This window comes from Capra hircus, chromosome 16, assembly GCF_001704415.2.
Source record: "Capra hircus breed San Clemente chromosome 16, ASM170441v1, whole genome shotgun sequence".
Taxonomy (NCBI): Eukaryota; Metazoa; Chordata; class Mammalia; order Artiodactyla; family Bovidae; genus Capra; species Capra hircus.
The window spans coordinates 24,512,043-24,518,141 of record NC_030823.1 but is presented as its reverse complement, the minus strand read 5'-3'; the positions used below and the strand labels follow the sequence as shown (position 1 = coordinate 24,518,141).

General features: G+C 44.4%; 1 non-coding gene across 1 annotated transcript; it reads right to left on the bottom strand.

Moving 5' to 3' along the window:
• TRNAT-UGU lies at window positions 4,626–4,698 on the bottom strand. The gene has a single exon. It is a non-coding gene; the product is annotated as a tRNA-Thr (tRNA).

The window sequence follows — 6,099 nt, the reverse complement described above, 5'->3', positions numbered from 1 at the left end:
TTTATACACATTTTCTGAAACCTCAAAACTTTGCAACATGTGTGTGGCCATATAACTTATATTGAAGAGGAGGAAAGTGCGGCTTGGTGAGGTTAAGCAGTGTGCCCTAGACCATAGCAGTGAGGGGACAGTCAACTGTTCAGCTGGACTTGAACCAACGCCCCGGTCTGCCTCCTGTGAACTTGCCTCCCTCTAGGGCCCCCAGTGAGGACAGGTGGCTTGTGACCAGGTATTTGAGGAAAGAAAGAGGTGAGAGAAGAAATGGTCCCTGTCTTCAAGAAGTTCCCCGAGGTCTGCAAAGCCTCCAGAACAGTACAGGCAATTCAAGAAGTTCCCCGAGGTCTGCAAAGCCTCCAGAACAGTACAGGCAATTCAAGAAGTTCCCCGAGGTCTGCAAAGCCTCCAGAACAGTACAGGCAATTTGACTTAAGCAGAACAAAACCAACAATGCCAGGGTTGTTAAGGACTTTTAGAGGTCATGTGATTCCCGCTTTAGATGAGGTTGAATATATTCCGGACAGATTATTTTAGACTTCCAAAGAAATAGATTCCATTTTTTTCTTTAGCGATCTCCATTCGTAGGGTGACCTAACCTAATATAAATACACCAAACCTCTCTTTGAGTCTCTTTCTCTTTTTTTTTTCTTCTTTATTAAAGATGCACAACACTGGTCATCATTTTCCGAAGACCATTTTTAGATCATCTCTTAGCTATCTCAGCTTCCCAGTTGTCTCCGTGGTAAAGAGTCTACCCGCCAATGCAGGAGACGCAGAAGACATGAGTTCGATTCCTGGACAGGGCAGATCCTCTGAAGGAGGAAATGGCAATTCACTCTGGTACTCTTCCCTGGGAAATCCCATGGACAGAGGAGTCTGGTGAGCTACAGTCTATGGGGTCAAAAAGAGTTGGACACAGCTGAGTGACTGAGCATGCACGCACGCACGCACGTGCCTTCCTTTACCCATCTCATGGTTTTGCTCTGCTTTACTTTCGCTCACCTTTGTAGCTCTTATGAACACTCTTGCTGATTGAAAAAAATTGCACGGATGAAAGTTGAGAGTTATATTTCATTTGGCAGGCTTACTGAGGATTATAGCTCGGGATAGCAGCCTGTCAGGTAGCTCTGAGTGACTGTTCCCAAGAGGTAAGGGAGGAGCCAGGGTTTACAGGAGTTTTCGTTGAAAACAGATGAACAACATGTGGCTGAACATCAAAAGATTAATGCTGATTGCACACAAAAATGGGCATCTCATGTTAAAGATCTCAATGCTTTTCTATGTATGGGGAAGATGCAGAAGAGTCTGGGCTTATTGAAATTACTCCTTAGATATGCATCTTAACTATCTGGAGCCAGTATCTTGTTTTTCTCCAACCTGAATTCCCCTGAAGGTGCATCATCAGGGGTGGCTGCCGTGGCTGATGGCTGGATGGCCACAGCATCGCTTGTTTGCTGAAATGGCAGGTGAAGTTCTTTGTACACACTCTCTAGGATATTTGTACACACTCTCTAGGATAAAAAATGAATTTCAGGGTCCAACCAACCCTGACATTTTGCACTTTTAGCTTCTCAGATGAAGACACCAACGAAACGAGGAGGGGCTTACCCTCTGCATCATTTTGTTAAAAGATGGCTGAAAATCTTGCTTCAGTTCAGGGAGACTGGATCTAACCTTTGGAACAAATATATGCGCTCACTCTGTCTCACTTTTTCCCCTGTACAATCTTTCTTCAAAGATTGTGTGGGTCTGGCCCTATTTAATGCATATGAATGTAAAAACGCTCAATAGAATTTTAGCAAACTGAATCCAACAATACATAAGAAAGATCATATAATAGGATCAAGTTGGAGTCACTCCAGAGTTGTAAGGATGGTTTAACATATGCAGACCAATCAGTGTGATACACCACATTAATAAAAGGAAAGACAAAACCCGTGTGATTATCTCAGTGCATGCTCAGTCACTCAGCTGAGTCTGACTCTTGTGACCCCAGGGACTGTAACCCCCCAGGCTCCTCTGTCCATGGGATTTCTCAGGCAAGAATGCTGGAGTGGGTTGCCATTTCCTACTCCAGGGGATCTCCCTGACCCAGGGATTGAACCTCTGTCCCCTGTATCAGCAGGCAGATTCTTTACCACTGAGCAACCTGGGAAGTCTTGATTATCTCAATAGGTGCAGAAAAAGCATTTGATGGAATTCAACATCCATTCATGATAAACATCTCTCACAAAAGTGGTTATAGACAGAACATATCTCAACAAAAGCCATTTATGACAAACCCACAACCAACATAATAATGTAAAAACCTGAAAGCCTTCCTGTTAAATTCGGGAACAAGACAAGGATGCCCACTCTAATCACTTCTATTCAAGACAGTATCGGAAGTTTTAGCCATAGCAGTCAGGCTAGAAAAAGAAATGAAAGGTATCCACATTGGAAGGGATGAGGTAAAATTGTTATTATTTGCAGATGACATGATCTTCTATACACAGAATCTTTAAGACTCCACACAAAAATCATTAGAAGTAAGAAATGAAAGAGGGAGGGATAAATTAGGTGTATGAGATTAACAAACTACATAAAACAAAAAAAATAAGAAATAGACAAAAAAACAGGTTTCTGTGCACCTGAAAATAAAGCAACATTTTAAATCAACTATACTTAAAAAAAGGTTATGGTCTGAAAGTGTTTTGAGTCCTGAGGGAAAGGTGTTCAGAGTTCATGTGTCTAAGTACAAGACCACATCCATTAAATTCAAGGCCTTCTGAACACAACATTTCAACAGGAGGATAGTGGGTCTAGAGATGGGAGCTGAATAGGTGCCCTGAAATGCTTGGGAACCTGGGGGAGAGGCAGGGTATTCCTCTCTGGCCAATTGGCTTTGTTTTCTGGAAGATGACTGGCAATGCCCATGAACTTTCACAAAGGGGTAAGTGTCAGTCACTCAGCCGTGTCTGACTCTTTTTGACCCCATGGACTGTAGCCCATCAGACTCCTCTGTCCATGGGATTTCCCAAGCAAGAACACTGGAGTGGGTTGCCATCCTTGTCTCCAAGGGATCTTACAGACCCAGGTATTGAATCTCGGTCTCCTGTATTGCAGGCAGATTCTTTACCGTCTAAGCCACCAGAGAAGTCTAAATAACCAATAAAAGATGAGTGTGTTTTTCTAGAGCTAACATCTTGGAAACCAAGATAGAAATTCTTACAGTTACATCATTCTCAAAATGAACCCAGTTTAAGAATTACATTTTCTTGTTTTTTGTGGAGTTTAAGATTATGTTAGGGAGGTATGTAATTTCAGCTCAACCAATGCCACGGTTACTGCTTGCCAGGCACAGTACTGGCTCTGGGAGACCCAGAGATGAAAGGTTTACCTGGCATGAGCACAGGTTAAGAATTAACTTGAACTCAAGGTCACAGGATTCTGCACCATCCAACAGAAATGAGAGCTGCAAATGGGAGCCACACTTGTAACTAAAATTTTTCTGTTTCTAATTTTTTTCGCATTTTTCATTAAAAATAGGTAAAAGTAATGCAACTATGTGTTTTAGTTAACCCAATATATTACATGGACGTGAATTTGAGCAAGCTCCTGGAGATGGTGAAGGACCGGGAAACGTCGCCCGCGCCTGCTGCAGTCCATGGGGTCGCTAAGAGTCAGACACAACTGAGCGACTGAAAAACAATATATGACAGCTTTATACCAATACGTAATCAATGAAAAATTACTAACGGGATAGTTCTCTTTTTCTGTACTAAATTTTCTAAATCCAATGTGTAATTTATTCTTTCAGCACATCTCAGTCCGGAATATCCACATTTCAGACACTCAGTCAAGGGCCACAGGTGGCTAGTGGCTTCCTTACAAACAATCCTTTATCAAGAAATGGTGGGTGGAGAGAATCGTATACTCAGAAAAGGCTCTCGCGACTTTGAAAGTCAAGCGGCATTCTGCAGTTCAGGGGAAAAAAACCGGAGACACAGGACCGGCTGCAAAACTTGGCTTCCCAAGCAGACCGGGACTGTTTATTTTTGGGAGTCGCTCCCCCTTCCTCTCCAAGGGGTAGGGCCTTGGAACCAGGCTGGGCTCCGAAGCCCGGGCTGCCACGTGTCATCACAGCGCGGGCCTCGGTCCAGGCCACGCTGGCCACACTGAGTCCCGGGAATAGGCTCAGAACGCGCAAGCCGGCCGCGGACAGGCGTGTGGGCGCTTAGCCACAGCTCCCCCCGCCGGCCGCGCGGAGCAACTGCAGGCGCAACTCCGCCTCCGCGCGCGCCCCGCCCGCGGGGGAGAGCCGGGCGCCGGCCGCCCCCTCTGCCCTTTTGTGGCTCAGTGCCAGTCTGGTTTTGCAGGGCGTGAGAACGAACCCCTGGAGCCTCGCGCCTCCTTTTCGGGAGCTTGGGCCCCAGGTCCTGGCAGTACCGCGTCGCCGAGGACCGCTTTTCCTTTTCTTGCTTTTTGTTGCATTCCGGTATTTTCTCTTCCGGGTCAGTTCTAAAGCACCGTAAAGCATGTCAGGAGCAGTTACTTTTAATCCGGCAAGAAGTAACGTTTTCAGAAATTTTGTATGTGGGGGCATGTTTACAACGGGACGATTTAAAAATTAGAGAGAAGCGCAGGAGAGGCCCCAGCGAGGATCGAACTCGCGACCCCTGGTTTACAAGACCAGTGCTCTAACCACTGAGCTATGGAGCCTCCTTGCTACCTGGCGCGTTCTAATTCAGGGACATTGGAAACAATGCTGCTTTCTGGCCGTCGGAACATAGCCTGTGTATCCTTTATCGATGGCAATTACGAAAAGAACACCATAGGTAGAAAAAACCCGTTGTCAGAATCGTGTGTTTATGATTATGAATCACTAAATCATACCTATGATAAGTTATAGATACAGATAAGTGCTGGAAGGGAAAAAGCAAAAATATAATAGTGTTCTGATATTACTAGGGGTACTTTTACATCTTAAAAGAGTCTCCAATCTGTTGTTTATATGACAGTTTGTATCATGTTTCACACTTACAGGGAAGTTGTAGGGTTTTTATTAATTAAGTTATTGATTATGGATGAATTAATTGATTCAACACATTATTTATTTTGTACTTACATACTATTAGACATTAGAGTGAATAAGTAAAGCTTGTCCCTGCTCTTTTAAAAAATGATTTGGATAATGAAACGATGCCTTATTTCCTTTTGCTTAATTAACTATTTACTGAAGGCATGAAATTATGCCGGCAGCAGGAGCTAGCACCGCGTGAAGGAGAGGATGAGGATTAGGCGCTCCCAGTGGTCTGCAGGCTTCTCTCCGTTATACCTCCTTCAGGCGTCTGCTCTCGTTACCTTTCGCAACAAGACCCTCCCACCCCTTACTTAAAGCTGCGCCGGATCCTGCCCTTTTGCCCCATGCTAACTTACCTAACCTTTCCTACTAGAGAACGTGCTTACTATTATGTTTATTATTTCTCCAGGTTAGGATGTTGGTTCTTTGAGGCCAAAGGTTTTTGTTTTACTCCCTGCTGTATTCCTAGCACCCAGAATAATGTCTAGCACACAGTGGGTGCTCAATAAATGTTGAGTGAATGATATTTACGATGACGTTCATTCTGTGAGCCAGCAGAAATCAGGAAGCCGCTTTGGGCGACGTCTTCTCATCATCCTCCCTTACTTCCAAGGCTTCTCCATCCAAGTTGGAATTTTGTAACATCCTTTACTTTCCTGTGATTCATCCAGCCCAACATTTCACATGATGAACTCTGTATATAAGTTAAATAAGCGGGGTGTCAATATACAGCCTTGACTTACTCCTGTCCCAATTTTGAACCAGTCCCTTGTTCCATGTCTGGTTCTACCTGTTGCTTCTTGACCTGCAGATAGATTTCTCATGTGATAGGTAAGGTGGTGTGATATCCCCATCTCTTGATGTTTTATGGTTGGCCTCAGAACGGTCATGGCACTAGTGAGTGTATAATGAGGCTCAAGGTCCACCAGAAGTTGAATCTTCCACAATCTTGCACCCAGTTGGTTCTAACCAGTTTTTGTCCTGTCCTGTGGCTGTATCATTCTTTTCAAGGTTGTGCCCTGCCTCCTTCCCTCCTGTTC